Source organism: Heterocephalus glaber, unplaced genomic scaffold (assembly GCF_053883595.1).
Source record: "Heterocephalus glaber isolate CG9 unplaced genomic scaffold, H.glaber_assembly_v1.0 deba00001593, whole genome shotgun sequence".
NCBI lineage: Eukaryota > Metazoa > Chordata > Mammalia > Rodentia > Bathyergidae > Heterocephalus > Heterocephalus glaber.
Window position 1 is genome coordinate 9112634 of NW_028258368.1, and position 26382 is coordinate 9139015.

At 38.1% G+C, this 26382-nt stretch overlaps 1 long non-coding RNA gene across 3 annotated transcripts; it reads right to left on the reverse strand.

The window, feature by feature from the left end:
• Positions 1-1464: 1464 nt before the first annotated feature.
• On the reverse strand, positions 1465-26382 carry LOC106010415 (uncharacterized). Of its 3 annotated transcripts, none has more exons than XR_015444048.1 (3): positions 15437-22065; positions 14212-14454; positions 1465-7137 (listed from the first exon to the last, which is right to left on the reverse strand). It is a non-coding gene; the product is annotated as an uncharacterized LOC106010415 (long non-coding RNA). The 3 variants fall into 3 exon arrangements; XR_001184239.3 differs by lacking the exon at positions 1465-7137 and adding an exon at positions 26238-26382 and having other exon boundaries at positions 14009-14454; positions 15437-15693; XR_002386865.2 differs by lacking the exon at positions 1465-7137 and having other exon boundaries at positions 14009-14454; positions 15437-15693; positions 19020-22065.

The following is a 26382-nucleotide window of genomic DNA, read 5'->3' on the forward strand; positions in this document are numbered from 1 at the left end:
TATTATCTTGAAAGGGATAGAAATGATGATTTATAGGAGACACAAAACATTCAATAGCCAGGCTTGGTGGTGCATGTCTGTAATCCTAGCACTCAAGAGGCTGAGGCAGGAGGATTCCCATGAGTTAGAGGCCAGGCTGGGCTACAATGCAAGACCCTGTCTCAAAAACATTCAATAAAAATGATTATTGCCATCTTATGTGCATTTTGAGTAACTTCTTGTTAGATTACCAGCTTCTATTTAATAGCTAACATTTTTAGAGGGTCTAATACTTGCCAGGTGCTGTTTTATGTATTTTATAAATATTATATGTTATAGTCACTACAAGAGGCACTACTAAAATTGGTGTACTACAAATATTGAAGGTTATAAATAAAAGGGATTTAAGTAGCAGATTTGATCTAATGCAACATAATTATTTAGTGATAGAGACAGGACTCATGTGAGTCCAGGGCTACCTTTACTAGTATATGAGGTATAACCAAAGCATATGGTGAATGTGTACATTTTTTTAAAATGTGTTATATTAAAAGACACATTGTCACTATTCGCCCTCAAAATAGCCCCTCCCTTACTTTGAACACACTTATCCCATCATTCTTGCCACTTTCTGAAACCATTCTGGAAGTCCCCTTTTGTAATCTATAGTTGCACTGTTATGGCTGCCTTCATGTCCTGAATCATTTCAAAACATTTACCTTTCACGGTTATTTTTACCTTGAGAAAGAGTTGGAAGTGCCATAGTGCCAGATCTGGTGAATATGATGGATGAGAACTCCCTTAATGTTTTTGCAAAACTGTCTTTCCATTGGATGGCACGTGACAGAAATACTCACCATATTTTTTATTACATCTTGTAAAGATGCTAACACATGTTCTTCCATCCCTTCACTTTTAGCTTATTACATTCATGTACTATAATGGGTCCCTTATAGGCAGTGTCTAGTTAGATCTTATTTTTATTTAAAAATTCGTGATACTCTTTGTCTACAGATACTCTATGTCTTTGATAGGAGAGGTTAAACCATGTACATTCAAGGCTATTATTGATTCCATAAGTAAGGGATTCTGTTATTTCTTAATGTTTTCTGGTTGTTTTGAAGACAATTTGCCCTTTTCTTCCTATCTTGTTGTCTACCTTTGTGATTTGGTAATTTTCTGTAGTTTTAAGCTTTGAGTCCTTTTTCTCATATATGCATCTGCTGTGATTTTTTTGCTTTGTGGTTATCATGGGGAGTACACAAAATATAGTTAAAATAGGACATTTTAAACTAGAAACAACTTAGTTTAAGTTGTACACAAATACTCTAGACCAGGGATGGTGAATCTTTTAGAGCTTTCAATGATAACAAACAGCCCTACAGCTCTACTCTCGACTTTATATCTCATACAATTTATATTTTTATTTTATATGTTCCTTAACAACTTATTGTAGTCATAGTTATTTTTGATCACTTTGGCCTTTAACCTTCATAGAAGATATTTAAAAGATTTACATACCACCATTATAGTAATATTCTGAATTTGATTATGAAGTTACCTCTACCAGTAAGTTTTATATCTCCATGTTTTTCATTATAGCAATTATCACCACTTTGTTTCCAACTGAAAACTCTTGTGAATGTGTCTTGTAAGACCAGTATAGTGAAAATGAATTTCTTAAGCTTTTGTTTTTCTAGGACTGGTTTTATTTCTCCATTTTTGTAGGATCACTTTGCTGGTTATAATATTTTTGGCCAGCAGTTTTTCTTTTCTTTTCGTATCTTCAATATATCATTCTATTTTCTCCTGGCCTGCAAGGATTTCTACTGAGAAATATGTTCAAAGTCTAATAGAGATTTCTATTTTTTTTTGTTTAAATTCTTTTATTGGTACATTTTTGGTATACAATATGTTTACATTTATCATTGGGTGCTTGCACCTGTACATGATGTATCTTTGTTCTTATTTTTTTCCCCATACCTGTGCACCTTCCCTATTTACAAAGACTTTGTTTCCATTTTTTCCTTTTCTCATAATTTTTCCTTTCCCCTTCCCCTCCCACTTCCACTACCCCTTTTGACCTTTTCTTCCTATTTCAAATTATCAGTTATTCATTTTAATCCTTATTTACACTTTCAGTTTCTCACACCAGAGAAACTATTCTGTGTTTACACATGTGTGTCCTATTTATTTCACTTAAGAGTATGGTCTCAATATGTATCCATTTAACTATAAATGACTCTAGTTTCTCATTCTTTATGGCTGAGTAGTATTCCATTTTATTTTTTAAAAAAACCCACAACTTCTTCATCCAGTTTCCAGTTGATGGGCACTTGGGCTGTTTCCAAGCTTTAGCTATTACTAATAGAGATTTCTTATACATAACTTGATTCTTTTCTCTTCCTGCTTTAAAAATTCTCTCAGACTTTTAACAATTTAATTATAACATGCTTCACAGAGGTCCTCTTTGGGTTGAGCATGTTTGAAGATATTTAAACTTCATGAACCTGTATGCTCATTTTTTCTTAAAATTTAGAACATCTTCCACAATTACATCTTTAAAGAAGCTATCTGTGTCTTTTTGTCTATTCTGAGTCTTCACATCTCAAATACAAATATTTCTTTCCCTAATAGTATCCCATATATCCTTCAGAACTTCTTCACTCTTTTTTATTCATTTTTATTATTTTCCTCCTTCCAGGATTATTTCAAAAGATCTCTCTTCAAGCTTAGAAATTCTTTAGTCTGTTTGATCTAGTCTGCTGTGGAAGCTCTCAAATTTATTTTTATTTAATTTATTGGTATCTTTAGCTCCAAGATTCCTGATTGGTTCTGGTTTTTCATGATTTCTTTTTGTTGAATTTCTTATACACATCAAAAATTTTTCCGATTTTGTTCAATTTATCTATTTTCCCTTGTATCTCGCTGAGTTTCCTTAAGACCATTATTTTGAATGCCTTTTGGGGAAATTTCCATTTTTGTGGGGAGGGAAGGTCAGTTACTAGAGAATTATTGTGGTGTCATATTTCCTTGTTTTTCAATAACTCTGGTGTCCCTTCATTGATATATGCAGGTAAAATAGTCACCTCTTCCAATTTTATAGAGTGGCTGTTACTGGGAAAGCCCTGCACCTGCAGACGGACTCCAGCACGTTGGTTTGGGTGGGTCCGTGGGCTTTGATTCTGGATAGGTGCAGTAGCGTAGTTGCTGTGCAGCTTCTTCACTGTGATCAACATCAGGGCTCCATGGCTGAGGCTGGATGAATTTGTGGCAGTGATGGTAGCAAGTAAACTGGTAGGATTCTCAGTAGGCATTATTGTTTCTCCTGTTCTCACTTTCTCCATCATCAAGAGATGTTCATTGAGAGATTCTTCATGGGCCTGGTGTGGACCACAGGCAGTCACAGTGTTGTGTTCCAGGGCACAAGCGATCAGAGAGACAGTGGAGCTGGGGTCTTTGGTTTGGTGTCCCACTGAACTCTTGCAAAACCTGTGACTTAGGTGCAGTTCACTTTTTCAGGCACAGGTGGAGGCAGCTCTCTCACCAAGCCAAAGACTGTGACTCTGAGTCGCTTCCCAGGGACTCTGGTCCTAAGACTCAGAGTGCTGCACTAGCACAGCTTAGAAAGGAAGGGTGGTTTCAGAAGCTTGGATCCCAGGAAGTAAGGCACAGCTGCAATTTAGGTTCCAAAAGGGCACAGTGGCAACTTGGGCAGCAAGACAGACTGTTCTGTATAGTGGTAAGACTGGGTCCTGAAGGGATGGGATGCACTCGTGTCCAGGCTCTGAGTGTAGTGGCATCAAGGAACCAGGGATGTTGAGGAGCAGATGTGGCTTGGGCCCTGAAGAATGGAGGAAAGTGCAGTGCATTCTTCAGTCCCTAGAGGGGTAAGGCATCTCACCAGCGCAGACTCTGGAGGACTAGTCCACATCCAGGGAAGAAAGGCTCTGTCACTATTTGGCCCAGAGGATGGAGTGTTACAGACCAGCCAATGTTACATTTTCCTGAAGAACCAAGCACCTTGTAATTCCAGCATGGGAGTCCTCGCTGCTTCCCTAGCCCCAAGCTCTAATTCCCTTAAGATAAAGTACTAGGTTAGCTCGGGTTCTGAGGGGACACAGCCACTTCACCAGCTCAGGAGTGGCATCTCTTCTGGGATACAGCAAATGGTCCCCAAGGTGGGGGATGCCAATGGGGCATCTGCTCCCCTGTGCCAAATTTCCAATTTTCTGGGAGCGGGGCACTTGATTGGTCCAGGCACCAAGGGCATGTATGTGCTCCACCAACCTGGGTACAGCGTCTTCTTTGTGTCAGACACCTGGTCCCCAGAGTGAGGTTCCATGTGAGCTTGGGCTCTGAGAGTCATAGCTATTCCACTGGGCCTTGGCTCCAGGTGGCTGGGGATGAATGGGGGATAGCAGCTGTGAGGATGGCAGAGATGGGGGACCTTCTAGGAAGTGTACATCCTCAGGGGAGGGAGCTGTAGCAGCTCAGCTGGAGAACAGTGCACTAGCATGTATGTGAGCCTGGTGAAATAGTGTCAGAGCCTCAGGGAAGGTGAGGTGCAGGGCTACAGGCCTCATGGAGCAGCACACATTCAGTGGCTCCTATTTCATAATGGTGAGGTATTAGTGGCAGTTGGGGCACAATGTGCATGGGCTCTGTCTCTGGAGAAGTGCAGCTGTGAGAACTCCAGGCAGCATCCTGAACAGCATCAGGGCCTGTGAGAACTGCAGGATTCTGTAGAAACAAAGGCCAAAGATGTCCACAATGGTAATGAGAGCTACTAGGAGCCTCTAGGAGCCTCTTGCTTTCCTTTTCTCAGCAAGGAGAAATCCCTCCTGGCTCTGAGTTGGCCTTGACTGGGAAAACAGGGATGCAGACAGAAGGTGTTTTGTTTCTCTCTCTGTGGGAGCATCTTGAGTTTCTGTGCTCTACCTGCTCAATCTCCACCACTCACTTGCTGTCTCTAACATTCTCTTTAGTCACTTTGGCCAAAATGCAGTTGTTTGTTTACTTATTTATTCCTTTACTGTGGCAGGGACAAGCATTAGGTATCTGTGATTGTATGTTTCATTGACATCTCTCTGACAATGTATATTTTTATTTGAAGTCTTAAAAACTGAAGGCAACTAACTGGGTTTAAAGAAGAGGGAGAGAGAAGAAGCAAGTGCACTCAGTAAGTGTCTTAAGTATTTAGGGATCCTTAAATATGCTTTATAACTTTAGGGATTTATTTGAGTAAAATTGATCAAGGGTGATGTGCAATTTGTGATATCATGCAGTTAATTCTGGGAAAAATCTGGTGATTCACATCCTTTTTACTTCAGACAGCTCTTCCAGGGAGCTTGTGGCTGAACTTGTGTCTAGAATGTGCGTGTAAAAGGCCCTCCTGACAAAAGTCCAAGACACGTCTTAATGGATCACGAGTAGTGTTCCACAGCGTGAGTCACTGATGTTTCAAAGCAACATCAATTTGGCCATAATATGTTTCCATGGTTTCCACACTTATCACTCTCTGCCTTGGTAATGAGCACCAATAAAAAATGACCTGACTGGATTATAGCAAGAGAAGAATCTGAAGATCCCTCATTTTATAGTTTCTTTTCTTACAAAACACTCAACTGACTCCTTTCCTAAGGCTATCCTAAAATTTACTGCACAACTCAGAAAGAGGTAATTGGCTTTCAGTATTTCAGGAAGGCTGTACACTGCAATCAGATCAATATTGTGTGCCATGTCTGTGTTATCAGAAGAAAAGGAAATCTGCCTAGGAACTAGAGGGAGGCAGGTGTAGGGGGACAGACAAACAAAAACTGCTGGCGAGGAGAATACCCAGTACTGCCAATGTCCCTCAAATAATGAAATGTACAAAAATCTGCATCCCTCCTGCATCAGTAACAGATGGAACTGTCAGGTAATCATAAAATAAAAATCAATGGTATACAAGTGATCTTCCTTACAGCTGCTTGGAGACACACTACATTCAGCCTCTGGCAGGTCAGGTCTCTGGCAGGTGACAGCAGAAGGTGAGGACAGTTTTTTCATGTTGCCATGGCATAAGGCTCTCAGATCCATTAACGTCATTTGGTAGAAGATTCAACAACTAGTTATGCTTCCTATGCTGTGTTCCTGGCCTTCTCATGGAAAGGAATTCTCAGTCTGTCCTTCTATTTCATAATGGAAAGAAGAAGCCTTCGTCCTGCAACACCTAACTCCAAGTACCCTCCTCCTCCACCACACCTCCCCTCCCAAACTGACACTCTCCCCACCACCCCACTGACAAGCCACTGCCCCCCCCAACTTGGGCTTTCTTTGTCAAGCATGGAGTTGGGGGACTTTACCCATGGGCTCTTTGATCCCTATGCTCCTGGGAGAAGAGGATACAGGTTTGTTGTCATGAAGGACCTTGCATTTCATGTGGCAAAGCAGACAGCAAGCAGAGGCCCCTGCCCTCCATGTAGGGCAGCTTTCCACTGTTGATGAAGCTTCAGTCAGGCAGGGAAGATCCCTGGCAATGAGCCACAGGGACTTGTTTTTCCTGCAGGTTAAGAAAGCCCTGTGGATTGTGAAAACTCTGGCCATAGACAGATTATTCTATTACTTTCTCCTTTTGTGACTTTGATCACTTTACCTGCCCTGTCCCAAGTATAGTTTCCTCATCTGTGAAATGAAAATAATAATGATTCCTACAACACAATCACTGTGAAACTTAAATGAGACAACATATCAGACATTGAAGCATAGGGTTAAAAACTCAATAAATGTCATATATCAGTATTATGATTTCAGAGAAACAAAATAATATTTTTTGTAATCATTACACATTTTGTAGCTGTTATGTGCATAGACTGATTTTATTCAAGAAGTACTTTTGTTTCCCAAAAAAATTTTGCTAGCTACTCAGAGGAGTAATACTTAGACTACATAAAGAACCCCCCAAAATTAGACCCCCCAAATTTAAAGACCCAATCCAAAAATGCACATCTGAAGTGAATAGACACTTCTCAGATGAAGAAGTATAAACAGCCAATAAACACATGAAAAAATGCTCAATATTGCTAGCCATTCAAGAAATGCAAATTGTCAGGGATTTAGCTCAGTGGTTCTGCCACCTGCCTCACAAGTGCAAGGTCCGGAGTTTGATCCTCGGTACTAAAAATAAAAAAAAAGAAATGCAAATTATAACAACACTGAGAGTCTATCTCATGCCAAAAAAAATGACTGTTATTAAAAAAATCAACCAATAACAAATGCTAGCAACCCTGCAGGAAAAAAGGAACCCTTCTCCATTGCTGGTGGAAGTGTAAATTGGTATAATCACTATGGAAAGCTATTTGGAGATTTCTCATAATATTAAAGCTAGAGGTTCCAACTAGAGGTATTCTTCTAGGTATCATCCCAAAAGAGTTAAAGTCATCATACCACAGTGATACATGCATACCTATGTTTATAGCAGCATGATTTATAATAGCCAAATCTTGGAAACACCCCATACGCCCATCAACAGATGGATAAAGAAAATGTGATATTTATATACGATGAAGTGCTATTCTACTATAAAGAAGAATAAACTTGAGACATTTTTAGGTTAACGGATTACCTCGAGATCATAATCTGAAATAAATCAGATATACAAGTGTGGATATTTCAGTTTCTTGTGTGAGAAACACAACCCATAAAGAACAAAATGGAGGCTAGATATTAGGAAGCAGGAAGAACTTGTTCAAATGGAAAGGGGAGCAAGAGATGGGGGAAGGGAAAAGGGATTTAAAGAAAAAAGGAATTGAAGGAAAAATGGAAATAGAGCTACAAACAGGGAGAGGAAGAAGGGTTAGAGAGAGTGGAGGGGAGGAGAGGGAACAAAAAAAAACAATTAAGATGTGTTATGAACATGTACAATCCCCTATGATGAATGTGATCATTATGTACTGTAAACATGTACTAATAAAAAAATGTTACTACAATTTAAAAAAAAAATACTCTTACTTCTCCTGGGACTATTCAAATCTCTAGCCTTAATATAAAGACATTTACTTTTAGCCCAAAAGTCTATGCTCACAAATGGAATGGACTGAGTAGACGATGCTAAGGATTAAATGACCTCAGGTAGGTAAGTAAGGGCACCTACTTTACACAAGTCCAAAAATATACTCTCCCTTGTATAAATTAAACAGGAAGCCAACATCAAGCAAATTACTGGCAAGAAATGTTTTCTAGGCCAGTGGATCTGTTTTCATTAAGTCTTTATCAATTATGTCTTGAGTAGTAATTGAGTTCTATATGTAAAGTGTTACATGCTAGCTGCTTGGGAACTATATAAAAATGTATGAGCATAGTCTGATGATCTCCAAGAACATACAGTAGTAAAAATATTTTGAGTAAAAATAACCACTATATAAGGAAGTGTGAGAAGTACTATAAGAGTTATATAAACACAGGAGCTCTGAACTTTGACTTTCTTCCACCAAGGAAAGAAGTTTGAATTTTGCCTCTGTATGTTGAAAAGGCACTCAGTACCCTGGGGAAAGAGTAGACCAGAAATGTCTCCCAACTGAAGAGCTGCCCTCACTGGGTACTCTTTAGAGGGAGAACATCCATTTGCATAAGAATCCCTGGGGCTCCAGAAAATAGAAGGACTGAGGACTAATTTTTGCCTTTGGATTTAGAACAGTTTGAATCTGGATGACTCACATCTCTGATGGCCAGAATGATACCACATCTCCCAAGGAGCAACTCATGAGAATAAATGGGGCACTGAATGTTAAGTGGGAGGGCTGTCTGAGATCAAACAGAGCAGCAGCAGCAGTGCCTGGTGCCACAGTGCCAATGCATCAACCAGACTTTCTAGTCCTTTTTTGTCTCCAACCCTCCACCTGCTATCCTTGTACAGTGTGAATACTTTGGAATGAATAACCCCATAGTATTCTTGGACAAGGTGGTAAGGAGGCACCACAAAACAGTAATGCTGAATATTTTTTTTAATAAAAGAATTCTGGGAACTCAAAATTAATTGAAGAAGCAGTGCCAAGGAGGTGAGACTCTCAAGCTGCTGTACCACCACCCCAGAGAACCAAAGAGCAGAGCCACCCCACCCCACCCCCCAGCGCTGAGAAGGTGAGCTGCACAGGCACCAGTACCCCCCTCCCCTGCCCCCCACCATGGCTGTGCTGAGCCATTAACTGGATCCACACCACAGAGTTACAGGGGTATTAAGGACATTGTTCTGAGCTCCAGAAGATAGAGCAGAAGTGAACAACAGAAAGAGGGCCTCTCTGAGGCTCTTTGATGAAAATTAAACCCCACTGGAAAAGTGAAGAAAATCTCTGCAATAAAGGCACACCAGACCACCTTAGTTGAGGGAGTAGCAGAGTGGACCACAGCAGCATGGCTGCAAGCAGATCCCAGCCAGGACTCCACCCCAACCCCAGAGGCTGGGGCACACCAGCCCAAGCCAAGGGCCCGTCTGGAAAAGAGCTGCACAGGCACACAAGCAACAGCCAGTGGTTCACCCTGATACCATCAGTAAGTGTGTGAGACCCTAGCCAGAAGCTTGCTCACACAGCAGGAACTGGGGTACATAGCCCCCAGTCAAAGGCCCTCCCAGACAATGCCTTCATAGGGGCCCTAGACAGAGGCACACCTAGATACCATCCCAAGTGTGCAGAAGCCCCAGCCAGAAGCCCACCCAGACAACAAGTCAGCTCAGGGCTCCAGAAGGCCACCTTTCTGAACCCAGGAATTACTGTACTGGTGAGCAGTGGAGAAAAGGCTGCTCAGTGACTTGCTGAGAATTGAAGACCAGTAGGTGAGAAACAGTTGCCTCAACAAAGGCAGAGCAGGCTGCATCTTTTGAAATGAGAAGACATGTAAACAAGTCTCAAAACCAGACTTCCAGATCACCTAAAGCAACCTCAAAGGGAAACGAGATGGAACAATCTGATACTCAATCACCTGGACTCCCTGAATAGCAATGAAAGAGGATCTGGAAAAAATGAAATCAGAAATGATTTCTCAGATAACATCAGAGATTGTGCCCATTGTGCAAGACATGATTAATAAATCTACAGAGGACACAGATTAAAAAAAAATAGAGGAGCTGAGGAACATGATGGAATACCAACATAGGAAACAAACGGAATCCATAGAACGGATGCAAACAGATTTCCAGGAGATTAAAACTCCATTGAAAGTCTATGCAGCAGAATGAAACAATGTGAGGACAGAATTTCAGATAGAGAAGATAAGATTGCAATTAGTGACCAGGAAAAGAAAAATTCCTTCAAAATTGTAAAGGACCATGAGAAATCAATCCAGCAGCTGCTAGACGATCCAAAGAAAATAACATAAGACTGATCAGAGTCAATGAAGAAACAGGAGAGTGCAGATGACACAAAAAACTGTTCACAGAAGTATAGCAGAAAACTTCCCAAGTAGGGGAAAAGAACTTGACATACACATAAGTGAGGCATAGAGGACTCCAGCTGGCCTTGATCAAAAAAATCTACACATAGGCATATAATAGTTAGGATTCCAGAAACCCAGCAGAAGAACAAAATCCTACAAGCAGTTAGAAAAAAGAAACAAATCACATACAAAGGAAAGCCCATCAGAATCACAGCAGACTTCACAACACATACCCTCAAGGCAAGAAGAGCTTGGAGTGATGTATTTCAAGCCCTAAAGGAAAAGAGCCTCCAACCCAGATTGATGTACCCTGAAAAACTATCTTTCAAAATTGATGGAGAAATAAGATACTTTCATGACAAAGAGCCCATTGGGAACTTCACAAATACCAAACCAGCCCTCCAAAACATTTTAGACAATATCCTAGCAAAAGACAATGAGGATCACAGCCCCAGGAAGCCCAGCAGAATTAATCCATCAGGCATGATAAGAAATTAAAGCAAATGGGGAGAATCCAACCAAAAAATAGTCATAACAATGATAAGTCAATACGTATCAGTTATAGCCATCAATGTTAATGGTCTCAATTCACCAATCAAAAGAAATAGGCTGGCAGAATGGGTCAAGAAGCAAGATCCAACAATATGCTGCATACAAGAAACACACTTAATTCAAAAAGAAACTCATAGACTGAAAATTAAAGGGTGGAAAACAATATTCCATGTGACAGGAACCTGAAAAAGAGCAGGAGTAGCTATCCTCTTTGCAGATCAATTGGATTTCAAACCAAAATCTGAAACACTTCTGGTTCCAAAAATTTCAGATAAGGGATAGTCAACTTGTATGTACAAATATATTGTGAACATGTGTTTTAAGTTCTCTTAAGTAAAAACTTAAGAACAGAGCTGTTGGTTCTTAACAGTAATACAAGAAATTTCTATATTGTTTTCCAAAATGGTCATTTTACATTCACATTAGCAGTATTAGAGAGTTCTAACTGGTTCACATCTAAGCTGACATTTGTTCTTTTAAAACTTTTAACGTAATCTCCCTAATGAGTATATAATACGATCTTGTTATTGTACTGATTAGTATTTTTCTGATTCTAGTGTTGCACACCTTTCCTTGTGCTGTACTGGCTATTTATCATCTTCTTGTGTCTACTTTTTAATTGGGTTGTCTATTAATGAGCTGTAAGAGTTCTTTATATATTTTGGTCATAGGTTATATGTATTATAACTATATTCTGTTTAAGGACTACTTTTCATTACCTTAATGATGTCCTCTAAAGTTCTAAATTTTGATGGAATGTAATTTATCAATTTCTGTCTTTTATACATCATGCTTTTTGTATTCTAGGAAATTATTGCCTACCCTAAATTCATAAACATTTTCCCTTATAATTTCTTCTTGAAGTTTTTCTTATAGTTTCAGTGTTTCATATTTAGGTTCATAGATCCTTTCAAATTATTTTTATATATGGAAATAAAGGGTTGAGGTTAATTTTTTACATATGGATACCAGGTGTTCTAGTACCATTTGTTGAAAACACTATCTTTTCCTCTGCTCTTGAGTTGAGTTTATGTTCTATAAAATGTTAATGTTAAATAATCTTTCAAAAATCAGTAGACCATGTATGTATGGTTCTATTTCTAGATTCTCTGTTTTATTCAAATGATCTATATGTCTTTCCTTATGCCAACATTGTCTTGATTACTGTAGCTTTAGAGGAGGTCTTAAAATTAGGTAATGTCTTCCAACACTGTTATTTTTTTCTTTTTCTTTTTGTAGGTCCTTTGTACTCCTACATGACTTTTAAATTTCACTAGCCAATTCTGTATTTATAGCAAGTATACATAGATCTGAATTTTTATATATACCTTGTGTTTTCTAATCCTGCTAAATTCAAATACAAGTTCTAGGGGCTCCTAGAGATTTATTAGCATTTTCTCTGTAGATGATCATTTCATCTACATATAAAGATTTTACTTCTACCTTGCCGATCCTATCCTAATTGTGTAATTTTATTGCCAGACTATTTTGGTTTGGGCCTATGTTTCAAAGTTTAATGGACAGATGAAGAGTAGGCATACCTGCCCTCATTCCCCACCTTGTATCTTTTCCATTTATATACGGTGTTTTTGCTGGAAGTATGGAGTACATGTCTTTGATCTGTTGAGAAGATTCTGTTCTACTTCTAGTCTCCTTATAGCTTTTACCATGAACAGCTGTAGAATTTAGTCCAATACTTTTTCTGCAACTACTGATAAGATCATATGCCTTTTTCCTTTCCTCTGTTAAAATGATGACTTTTGGTGATGGATCTTTCAATGCTGAACCAACACTGCCATCCCAATAATAAAACCATTTTCCACATACTGCCAGATCTCACTTCTAATAGTTTGTTTTGTCAAACAAATTTTTATCTATGTTCATACTTTTTTCTTCTATTATCTTTATCCAGTTTTACTATTAGCACAATGCTGATTTCCTAAAATGAGGCGAGAAGTGTTCCTTCTTTTTTCTGCTATACATGTTTGCTATAATTCATCAGTTAAAATATATGTGAGCCTGTTGTTGTCATATAGGTAAGTTTTGAAGCTAGGAATATACTTTCTTTAATAGGTGCTATTCAAATTTTATATTTCTCCCAGAGTCAGTTTCACTAATTTGTCTTCCAAGGTACTTCATAGAAGTTGTCAAATTTATTTCAAAAAAGATTTTTGTAATATGTCTTCTATATCCTTTTAAATTCTGTAAAATCTGTGCTAATGTCCTCTAAATCTTGATATTATAATTTTTAAAATGTATAATTGATATTGTGTAATAGGAAGAAAAGATCTAAAGGAGTAGGGGAAGTGGGAGGGGTAGGGGAAAGGAAAGAGGAGAAAAGAAAAAATATGAAAAAAGGAAAAAATGGAAACAAAGTCTTTGTGAATAGGAAAGGGCTGAGGGGGTTAAGGGAGGCAGGGGAATGGGGAAAAAAATAAGAACCAAGATACATCATGCAAATGTACAAGATCCCAATGATGAATGTAACTGTATTTTATAGCTAAAATGTACCAATAAACTTAATTGAAAAAAATTAATTGAAGGAGGATGTATAAATTAGAAAGAGGTGACCTTTTTTAAGTCACATGATGACAAAAAATGACTCATCCTGGCTATACATAAATATTATTAACTCAATTAAATTGTAGCTATTTCGGGTTTTAAGATTCTCCAATGTGTGCTTTTAAAGTGTTCATGGACTTCAGATGTGCTGGTAGATGCTATGCTGAAATGAGCAGACATGAGAAGAATACCATAGGAGAAGAAAAGGAAAAACTTTGTGAATCTCCAGGGAGCTCCTGATAGAGAGGAACTTTTCTAACTTCTTTTTCATACATATCAGCATAGTTTTTTTAAAAAGATTATTTCCAAAGAAAAATGACATCACAAATGACCCATTTGTGACACGAGCAATTTTTTAAAGGAAATAGGTCACCCTGTGAACCCGGAGATCAGAGTTGCTTTAATGCCATCTTGGCCTTCACAGAAGATAACCCTATGGGGTGGCTCAGTTTGAACCAGGAAACCATGCATGAGTAACAAACTTCGCAAGTCTCATGCTGGTGATAGGAAGAGAATATCTGCAAGGTAAGTAAGGCCACAGAGGAAATGTAATAAAAGGTTTATTATTTTGGCAAATATGCTGCATTTAAACACATATTTGCTTGTTATACTCCATAGGTTAGCCCTATGAAGATGATTTAAGGTGCTGCTGGTCTATTCTTCGGCCAGTTTATGAGCCCAGAGAATGTGCACCTATGCTGTCTTTACCTGCTAAGTTTCTGACTTTTCCAGTCCCCCAGGTTCATAGCTGTGTGCCAAATAGTCCCTGAGACTCAGCTTTAGATGAACAAGTTGGTTTTCTCCATTTCCACACTGAGCTTCTTCTCCATGCTTCTTAGAGGCATTGCTTTAGGTAACTGAGGAGGTTCCTGGTAGGTTTACTCTATTCTTCCTCAGGTAATTTCTTCTTCGGTGGCTATATAACTTAAAACCACTCAATGGGTTAAATGACTGTAAGTAGAGAAAATCCCATTTGTAAAAATAAATTTGCACATACAGAATTTATAATGCACGTAACTGAACAAAAATACTCTGCAAGCCAACTAAGATTTTGAAATTCTCATTGAACATTTGAACAGATCACCTGCCCTTTTCAAGCCAAAAGCTGATAGCAGCATTTCTGGCACACGTCAGCAATGAAACTTCACACAAATGTCCTTGTGATCTTTCCTCCTTGGTATGTTGCAAACTGTTTTCATGTTTCTCATACCCAGACCAGAATACTTACAAATATGCAGATGCAGTTTTTCTATGTTCTCCATGACCTGCCTTATGTCATTTAGTTAACATATAAATTCATATATATTCAGAAGATTTAACAATATATGCTCTGAATCCTTAGAGAACATGATGATCATTACAATCTAAATGGGTACTAAGTTGTGTTGCAGCATGCAATATTTGAAGCTAGAGACAAGGGCCAAGTTACAATTTTGTTTCTGTGTGACATCCATCCCATATAATCTTATGTCACATGTGGTCCTCTGAAAGTCAGCCCTGTGGTCCTCGTTAGCCTTAGGACTGTATCATTGGATAAAGTAACCAGGAAATATCTCATTGCTTCTCCTATAGTTTCCCCTGGGCACTCATCGTACAACCATTCGATGGAAAACAGAAGCCATCCCATTCCCTTTTCCTAAGAGCTAAGTTTCTGCAGCAGTCAAAGGGAATCCCATGCATGTTGCTGGGAAGAGCTCAAGGACATAGAAATTCATTCTGTGGAACATAATCAGGCTCTTGGGCTCATTCCCACAGCTATCCACACTCTAGTGGGGAGGAGCTGAGAACTTTGGAGAGGTGCAGAGACATGTACAGGGCCACCGTATCAGTCCTTGGACTGGTACCAACCTCTCCATCCCCAAGTAAACGTGGGATAATGTGTTCCACTCTTCACAGGCAAATCAAGTCATGGAAATTATTTTATGAAAAGTACCTGGGAGTTTGGCCAAAGTCTTTTTTGGTTCAATAAACCATATATTATTAATGCATTATTGCATAATGATTGCACAGTCTGACTTTTTTCCTCCTGTGCACGCTGTGGTGGTCTTCCCCTGTTTTGGAGTGTGCAGAATGTATAAAAACTCAGTCCGTGCTGAATTTTAAAATTTGATCATCTGAATATTGGTAAAAAGATTCTTTCTGGTGAATGCAGGTCTTCTGAACAATTGTTGACTTTGTCATTAGGCTCACCTTTCAGAAGATGGAAAAAAAGAAACAAAAAAATTATTTTTGTGAATAAAGTCTGAGCAACTGGGGAGAAACTCAAGGTGAAGTAAAATGATAAAGAACCTTGGAAGAAAGTAATCATGTCATATTACAGTTCATAATACATGGAGATGAAAGTATAGAGAATAACACAATATACAGATTTTTAAATCAGAGGAAAAGTAGAGTTCATAAGTGGAGACTATAAAACTTAAGAAAGTCAAAAAGATCAAGATTCTTAAAACATTCTAATTGTACAACCATGGAAGACATTGAAGGGGGCAGTTTAAAAAACTAGTGCATTACAAGAGGGTTTGTTATCTATTTTTAGAATGATTTTGTCCAGAAAAGGGAAGGGTAAGCATATAACGAAAGCTGTGAAAAGAGTAGTTTTTCATACAGATTGAAGTATGGTGCTATCTTATTCACCTTTGTAACACTAGTATCTACTAGAATGCTAAGATCACAACGCTCTTTTCATTGATTCTACAGTTTTGAGAACTTTTATCATGGCTCATATGAGAAGTTGCTACTGAGGTGGTAATATGTGATGAAATGCAGAGACTGAGAGGGGCAGCAAAAGATACAAATGTATGGTAGCACAGACATCTAGTTGCCTACCCTGTACATGCACCTTCTTTTCTTCATTAGGAACAGAACTATGGCTTCATTTGGCAGGGCTGGCAATATGTCCAAAGAAAAACACATTTTCAGCCTGCGTTACAGCTTGGTATGACCCTGTGATTATATTTGGGTCAATGAAATGCAACAGCAGATGTTAACATGACTTCTGGGTTGGTTGAGATCACCTAGCCTGGAAGAGTGGTCCTTTTATCCTTTGCTATTCTAGCTACTATCATATTGTAGTTCAGTCATGATGGCTGGTCTCAAGCAGCCATCTTAGGCCATGCCATAGTAGAAAGGATCAGGAAGTTATACACTGAAGAGAGTGAAGAATAAAGATAGAAACCAAGGTTATTGATGGCTCTGTAGTTCCACATTTGAATTTTTTTACTACAAATCAACACTTCTATTTTGGTTAAGGATATGCTATTTTGAGGTGTCTGTTATATGCAGTTCAACTTAATCCTAACTAGTAATATAACCAGGAAGAAGCTCAGAGAAAAGACATATGAGCACATGTAAATCCCAAGGGGGAAAAACATTGAAAAGAATTCTATCACCTTGTAGCTACTTAGGGATAGAAATGGTGATTTATAGGAGACACAACATATTCAATAAAAATTATTAATGCCAAAGTATGGACATTTTGGGTGACTTTATTATCAGATTATCAGCTTTCATTCACTAGCTCACATTTTTAGAGGATTTACTACTTGCCAGGTGCTGTTTTAAGCATTTTATATGTATTATATGTTATAGTCACTACAACAGATATGACTAAAATTTAGGTACTGTAAATAATGAAATGGCAGCCCTGAGATTTAAATAACAGATTTGATCTACTGTAACAATTATTTAATGATGGAGACAGGATAAAACTCAAGTGAGTTCAGAGCTACGTTAACTAGTATGCAAGGTGTGATCAAAACATGCAATCGATGTTTACATTTTTTAAATTATTATAGGAAAAGGCACATTGCCATTACTCAGCCTCAAAATACCACCACACTCCTTGTTTTGAACACACTTACCCCATCATTCTTGCCACTTACTGAAGCAGTTCTAGAGCCTTTAGTTGTTCTGTCATGGCTGCCCCAATGTCCTGAATCTATTAAAAATGCTTATCTTTCATCACCATTTTGACTTTGGGGAAGAACCAGAAGTTGCATGGTGCCAGATCTAGTGAATACTAGATAGGTAGATAGGGTCACACTGTAATGTTATTTGACAGAAATTCCTATAAGAATTTCAAATTAATTCCGGATATCAAGGCAACCACAAAGAAACACTGTCTCTCAGTGTACTAGTACAGATAAGGCTACTGAATACAATTTTATATGTATTAGTGGGGTAGAGAATTTTATATGTATTGGTGGTGGGGTAGAGAAATGTGAGATGTGCATTTAGATAAATTCAATAAGCTCAAGCAACATTAACCTGGAAGTCTCCTGATTCTTGCCCAAGTTTCTTATTCAAATAATTCCTGTTTAAGGATTTTATTAATGGCTGTGAATATAAAAAATATGTTTATCAGGGGCCGGGAATTTAGCTCAGTGGTTCCACCGCCTGCCTCACAAGTTCAAGGATCCAAGTTCGATCCCCGGTACCAAAAAAAAAAAACAAAAAGATATGTTTATCAAGCATGCAAAAGTAGAATAAGTTCAGCCTGGAAAACAGAAAACTCGTGGAAATATTGTAGTCTCATTAAGCACTTATTCTATATATATATATATATATATATATATTTTTCTTTTGAGGCTGCCTCTTGCCAGGCAGTCCAGGCTGAACTTGAACTTGCTGTGTACCTATCCCAGACTGCCCTCGAACATGCCCTCCTCCTGCCTCAGGTCCTGAGTGCTGGGATTATACGCATTTGCCATCATGTCTTGCATTAGTTTATAATTTTAAAGCTTTAAATGCCTCCAACATCATCAGTGCATGCCCTTTAGGGATGGTGAAATGCAAAGTGTCACGAGACCTATAGAGACAATATTTTGCACTATCATAATATTTGCCACTTTTTGAACACTTTCATGTGCATTAGCCCTTTGATCAAAAATTTTCCTTTTATGGCATTATTACAAAGATACACTAGTAAGTCTGTGGGCTTTTGGGGTTTTTTTTGGTACTGGGGATGGAACTCAGGACCTTGCACTTGTGAGGCAGGCACAGTGCCACTGAGCTAAATCCCTGGCCCCACTAGTAAGTTTGTAAAAGTAACAAAACAACGTGAGTTCACAAACCCTTATATTTGCAGCAATTTGCAAAAGTAAAATACTGACAACAACCCCCAAATTAATCAACTATGCAGTTACTGAATATACTGTAATATACCCACATCATAGCATTATAAAAAAGTGAAGAATTGGCAAGATTCAATGTAAGATGAATAAAGCAATGTGCTGATAAGATTATATAACATGCTACCTTTTACTTAAGAAAGTTTTATTGGAGGTGGATGCAGAGAAAGATGACTATATTTGCATATTAAAACTAAAAAGACAAACTACAGTTCTTTAAAAATGCTATTACGGAAAAATAGAGGTAATGAAGATAGATATTAGAGTTGAATATGCCTTGTTTATATATTTGCCTTTCAGAGCCATATATGTGACTATAAAATAAAACGATATTTAAAAGCGTAATCCCTTGTAACTGAAAGGAAATGGAAGAAAAAGGATACTAACTGTGCATCTGTGCATGAGGAGGAACAAATTTGGGTGGCTTCAGAACACATTCATTTGTCTGTTCATCTGAAATGAAGAATTGCAAAATGTAGAAAATACTCCTAAACTGTTTTTAGTCTTCAGACTGTAGAAACTAGTGCAGGTATTATTAATCTGAGACTGTTGTGTGTGTGTGTGTGTGTGTATTGTGAAAAAATAAAGTAGTTTAGTGTTAAGAATGGATTCTTCAGGGCCGGGGATTTAGCTCAGTGGTTCTGCCGCCTGCCTCGCAAGTCCAAGGACCTGAGTTCGATCCCCGGTACCAAAAAAAAATGGATTCTTCAGAGGACAACACATATATACACACATATATAAAACATATACACATGTACACAAATATATGTATGCATATATTTGAGACTAGGTTACTGCAGTTCTGAATTTGAAATGAAAGAATAAGGTTGAACTGATGTATTTTTGTCTTTAAAGAGCCACAAATAATGAACAACCCAATAGTAAAAAGCACTTTTTCACCTATACTGCGGTTTCTAAGTACTATTTTCTCACTAAAATGAAATTGGCCTTCTTAGAAAGGAATGTTTGGGCCAAGACATAAGATTTAAAAAAGTATGAGAATTCTGGAATTTTGTCATACTAAAAAGGAAGGAAGTTATCGATGACCACTTGGGTTATGTCAATGAGACCTCCCTTAGGAAAACTGGGGCCAGCTGAGCATTATCAAGAACACTAATTTCAGTCAGATAAAGCACACCAAATATGTTTATGAGTTCATAATAACATTTTTAAAACTCTTATTGATCATCTCTATTGAAGATGATATTAGGGAACTGATTATTTTAACAATTAATAAGTGAAGATAAATGTGTTTATCTGCCTTTCCCATATAAACTATCAGGTAAACAAATGATTGACAGGCAGAGTGACTTCTTATGGAAGCATTCCAGCTAAAAACCAACGGGAATGGTACAAGTCACACGTCATTTTACCATATCTCATTTTACCATAAGTTAATGGATTTAGATAAAAGTCATCAGCAGCTGTAAGCATCACAGAAAAGAGGGGCATCACATGCGCTGTTCCTCCTAGGAGAAATCCTGAATCAATCCTGAACCAGAATCTCTTCAGACTTCCAGATACAGCGCCCAAGTTTTCCTCTGCCAGGTGACAAGAGAAACATTAAACAATACAATGGTGACAAGTTGAAAAATAAAGTCTCTATAAAATTCTCCAGAACAGATCAACTATTTTATTTAACAAATAAAACTGAAACAAATAATTAAAATGAGGTAAACAGGGGCCCTGGTAGGTTAAAAAAGAGATTTGAACAACATATTAACAAATTGTAATAGTAGGAACTTTTTTGCATCCTGACTCAAACAGGCAAAGGAAGGGAAAGCGTTCATACTATAGTTTAATATATTTGTGAGTTATTTTTAATTTGAGGGTTATAGTAATGTTACTGTGGTTGTTAGTCAGTCCTTTTATTTTAGAGAAACAGTGAAAAATGATGGATGACATTGTACAGTATCTTGGATTTACTTAAGAAACAATCTGGGAAAAAAAGTAACTGGGTAAGGATGAAGGTGAAATAAAATTAAGCAGAAGTTGACATGTTTACAACAGGGTGATAGGTATGGGGAATTGATTATTGTATATCTCCTCGTGTATCTTTCAAATTTTCTGTAATTTTCTGTTAAGATTAAATTGTACCTCTTGATTCAAAATATTTCAGTTTGCAAAAATCTTAAAATGTATACAGATATGGATCTTCAAAAAATAAACTCATCAGAACTGATGAAATGAAACCATAGAAAAAGGCTAATTGAATTTAAGCACAGGTCATGCATCTGATTTGCAGTGGAGTGATGGAGAAAATTTGGGAGACCAGGACAGGGGATTTAATTCACTGGTACTGTGCCTGCCTTGCAAGCACAAGGTTCTGAATTCGAATGCTGGTACAAAAAAAAAAACTTGGGAGAGCACTGGCATTGCTCTTTCTACTTCATGGCTGACTCAGTCAAAGGGCATGGATGTCAGAGGAAGCTCAATGTTTTCTGGGTACACAGGAGAAGCAGTCAACCAAAGATATACAAAAGCATATATTTGGCTGAAAATAAAACTTTTTGAGGTGATTGAGCAGTACATGGGCTTTTCTTTGGATTTTAGACACCCAGGTCTGGATGGACACAGGTTAAAGCTTGATGGCTACATGAAAGAGATTTTACAGGGAGAAGGCCTGTGTCAGCTTGGAGACTGAACTAGGAGACTCTGAAGGTCTCTTCCTACTCAATGACATCACGGTTCTCTAATGAGATGATCCTTCTTGTTTAGACATAGCTCATAACTCTTGTTGGAGGCTGATGTGTGCCATGGGCAGGACCAGTACCTGACTTGATAATCCTCCACTAGCTACAAACTTAAAAAGTCACAAGGTTAATACCAAATAATCACAGTTGTGCTAAATTGGGATTTAGTACAGTTATTGAATTCCCAGAAAGTATAAGGTGGCCTGTAAAATGAAGGAGGTCAGGCCCTGGTCCACATACCTCTCCTCTCCCTTTCTTGTGAGCAGCCCTTGAGGGCACCCAGCCCTTGAGCTGGTTGTTCTGCAGGACAGCAGCCCCTAGTCAGGGCTCTGATGCCCAGGTTTGGGAGACATATTTGAACTTCAAGCAACATTCTGCCACTCCCACCTCCTTTTCTTTAAGCTTTATTTATAACTAGACTACAAAGGTTTATTTCTTTTTAAAACTGAAGTGCTAATGTCAATAAACAAGTGGGGTAAGTGTCGAGGTGGGCATTCTGAAATGATATAGTATAACCAATTCAGCTATTCTCATGTTTGCAAAGAGAAACTGATCCCATAGCCTACAGCAGAGTGGGGTCCTACTGCCTCAGACAAAGGAAACCACTAACCAGGACCACAGAGGTAGCCTGATAATTAATTAATTAAGGAGGATATGGTGCTGGTCTTCCAAAAATCTGGAAGGAAGTCTATGCTGTTCTTGTGATGTTATGTTTCCTTTCTGTCTGATTGTCAGTGACATGAATCTCTACTCCATTCTACATGGAATATTTCTGATCTAATTCTAATAGCCCCTACATTTCAAAAGATGGATACAAACACCAGATGGATGTTACAAGAAAATTGGATTGTTCTGCAGTGAATGATATATGGAAAGGCCTTTTCCCAACCAAGCAGTAGGCAAAATTGTAACAGTAATATGTGTTGGAAATAAAATGGCTCAGGGATCAGAGGTGACACTGACTCTTGTAAAGTGTGAAATTGTTCCTTCTGTTGGGCAGAATGTGGATTAAACAAAGAAAGGAACATGAACAGTTTGATGTTTATTAATTATATTATCTGCCTCAATTCTCTATCTGTAATATAGCAATAAGATTCTGTTAAAGACTACATATTTAATATACTCTCATGCTTAGTTCAGATCAAATATGGTTTGTTCCTGTAGATAAATCATCCCCAACTCTAGACCTCTATAGAGTTGATTTTAAATAGGCAGCTACTCTTGGAATTTGCTGGATTTCCAAATGATGGATGAAAGAGTTCTGCATTCATTACTCAACTCTATCCCCTCTTTGACATTTCAAGCCACACATTAGTGCAACCTAGATGCTGTCTTCAGCTCATTTTCCCATTTTCCTTGATCATTTCAGCACCGAACTCACAATTTTTTCCCCACATCACTTCTGCCAGCATCCTTGGTGTCCCAGTCAAGTTTATGACCTTTCTGAGACTTTACCATTGAACACATAACACTCTATGTTGAAGTTTCTGTAAATATATTTTTCTCCCCCTGCACACTGTAAGTATATTGAAATTGACATTTCCCATTCAAAGACCGTACTGATACACTGAAAAGAATATGAGCTTAATGAATATTTATCCTGACTCAATGTATGGAAAGATAGTTTTTATCAAGGTTGACTTTTCTGAACAGCCCCCACCACATTTAATCTTCCCCAAAAATCTAATACCTACCAAAGCTGCAACACTAGAAGACGTCTTTTAAAATGCAACCAGGCTGAGAAGGAAAAGTGCTTTTATTTTAGGAAAAATCAAGAGGAACTGGCAAGAAAGCTAATCTCAGTGAAAAATGTCTGCTTTTCCCTTTGCCTCACCTTTAGAGACCAGGTCACTATGGGAAGCCCACCTTTCTTGCCAATCTCTGAGCTTTCAAAGTCTCTCTTCCAGGAATGGATCGAATGCCTGGCAACTCATTCCCAGGCCAGAAGCAAGCGGAGGGAGAATTTTGCTGGTGATCTGAAGGGTGTGAAGAGGTTGTGGGAAAGGAAATCCGTGCCAAGGAAAAGAGGATATTCTTTGTCCAGCAATGGGGCTCACTATAACCTTGCAGCCGTGGACAGAGGAGAGTATTCTCTGTCTAAAATAGGGCTCACTATGGCCTTGTGCCCATGGATGGAGGTTAGGATAAGAGGCCTCATTTTCAGATCACCATCACCTGGTAGATTATGAATGTATTATCAGATAATTTCATTGGTGTTACAGTTGTCAGAATCAAAATAAAGTCACTTTTGCAAAGCCCCCCAAAAAGCAAAAAAACAAAGTAATAATAAATTCAACCAGAAGATTACAAAGAAAAGAATACCATGTATGTATGCCCAATAACAACAACTATTCACAAAAAAACTTCCAGAACCACAACCTAGCACAAAATATTTCTACAAAGACATCTGCCTAAAAACTTTCTGTTTGATCTAGGACTGATGTCAGGCTTATTACTGATGCCTGTAGGTAAGAATTATTATTTCAAAATATCTCATAATTCCTTTCATTTTACCTTTAAAATGTCCTCTAGCTTCAACTTCCTTAAATGTACATATAATTCATGACATAAGTATTCCCATTGCAATCCTCTGTTATTCCCAAGAAACTCTATGAATCTGTGGAGAATTTCCCTGTTTGGTATTTAGGCTGACTCAGGTCTTCTAAGAATTGACATAAATGTTTAGTCAGTGGACAGTTAAATCTTTCTGTCCCATGACAAGTGGTAAATGTTAGAGTTAGTCTTAGGAATGGCACAATCTCAATGTCTAGATGAAGTATAACTTTGGATGGGAAATAACTGGAAAAGAAAAAGGAGGTATTTCCTGAAGAGGGAACCCAAGTGGGACTCTGGCCAATTTGTTGAAAGCCAATTTACTAAAACTAACTTGGAAAGTCACAGATTTTTTTGATGCACTGGAGGGCTTTGTTTATAAGTTTTAGTTTAGTTCCTGTCCCTACCTCGAGCTCTCATTGGTCCTGTCTGTAAAACTGCCCATCGCCTCTCTAACAAAGTAGCTTGGGCAGACCTCTCTTGAGACAGGGGCAGGGGAAAGCACAGGGCAAATATGAAACTAAAGCCTTTCAACAATCTTACAGCTTAGGAAATTAAGCATTTGGCAAGTTGTTTTTCAGTAAATTGGTGGTTTAGTAAATTGACTTGGGTATTGGGCAAATTGTTTTTCAGTAAATCGATGGTTCAGTATATTGACTTGCCTCCCCAGAGCACAGTTATCTCCTAATTATCTCTTTTTTATCACAAGTTCCTATCACTTCCACACTCCGTACAAAGAAAGAGAGATGACATCTGCAAAGACAATCAGAAATGCACACCATGAGATGAAGTGTGCACAACTGTGGTGCAGCTTACTTTCTGGGTTTGAGTCATGAGGTGAAGAAAGACTTCCCTCTCCTCCCCTATGCTACCAACATCCCCAGAGTCCTTGCATTTAGACTGCACACAGAAGCATTTTTAGTCGTCATAGCTGAGTGATCAAATTTAAGAATAATTCCAACCTGAATCCCCATGAACAGCCTCTCTCTGATTTTCACGGCTGTGATAACAAAATCCCATAGATTGGGTGGCTTATAAACAACAGAAATTTATTTCACACAGATCTGGAGGCTTGGGAGTCCAAGATGAAGGCACTCACAGATTCAGGGTCTGATGAGGGCCCACTTTCCAGATCACAGACAATGCCTTCTCACTGTGTCTACACATGGCGAAAGGCAAGAGAACTTTCTGGGGTCCTCATCCAATTTATGGCGGGGCGGGGAGGTCCACTCTAATCATCTAACCACCTCCCAGAAGCTCCACTTCTGGATGCCATCACATTCAAGATTAGGTTTCAACATATAAAAGCACCATTAGTCTCCGCAAGTAACATTTCCTCCCCAAATCTCAAATATCTGAAACGCTACAGTCTACCATTTCCCTTCTTCCTTTGGCTACTATTCACTCTTATTTTTTATTGCTTACATCAGAATCTAAGCCCTTTGGAAAGATCCTTAATGTGGAAAATTCAAGAGAAAAAGACACAGGAATACAGATTAGAATAACAATGAACAACTCTGTATTCTGTAAAATTGGCAAAGAATACAAAAAGGAACTCTACTGTCATTGGCTGTTAAGTGTCAGTGAAAATACAAATTGGCACAGTGCTTTTGGAAGAGCATCTAAGTAAACATACACTAAGTATCTTAAAATAGCTATTGGTCTTCAATTTCTAGGGATTTTTCCTAAGGAAATTTAAATGTATGCAAAAGTTATTAGCCTGGTGATGTTTATACTAGTAAAAGAGCAAAAACAATAGACCTAGCTTTAATGTCCATCCTTACTGGATTAACAAAATAGATTACGCTATAACCATGTAAATATTAAAAATTACCAAGATATTTTAAGTGAAGAAAACAATGTTTTTAACAGTACATACAATATTGTTACACTTTCAAGCACAGCATATGTCATGTCAAAAAATAATGATCAATGAATGTACTAAATTAAATGACAACAATTATCTTTAGGTTAAGGTATCATAAATGCATTTTATGCTTTTTTCAGATCTATATTTTTCAAATCTACAATTAAAAACATGTCCTCAATGAAGCAAGCCTGGTTTTGACCTTTAAAACTATTTCTTTGAAAAATAGTTTCAGTATTTTCCTCATAATATGAGGAAGGGGCTAAAACAAGAGTTCTATTTCCCTACCACAAATTTCATAATAAGATTTCATAATAGCTGTAATCTCCTTTTTTAAAACTCCTCCTCTAAAATACAGTATTCAAAAACATCACCAATATATGAACAAATTGTTAGCACAACAAAGCCTTAAACACTAAAAGAGCAGCGAGACTTAGCTGATTTAAGAAAATTACAATATTCAAGCTCCTGCTCCTCAAAACAGGAACTCACTGTCGCTGGTAGGTGCAACCTTTGGGAAGGAGGGGATTGATGTCCTCTCCGCTCTCTCCTTCCTTCCTTCACTTTTGAAACAAGCTGCATTTATCCCAGCGGGGAGGCCTGGTGTAACAGCCTGGTGCAGCCTGTGTTCTCCCTG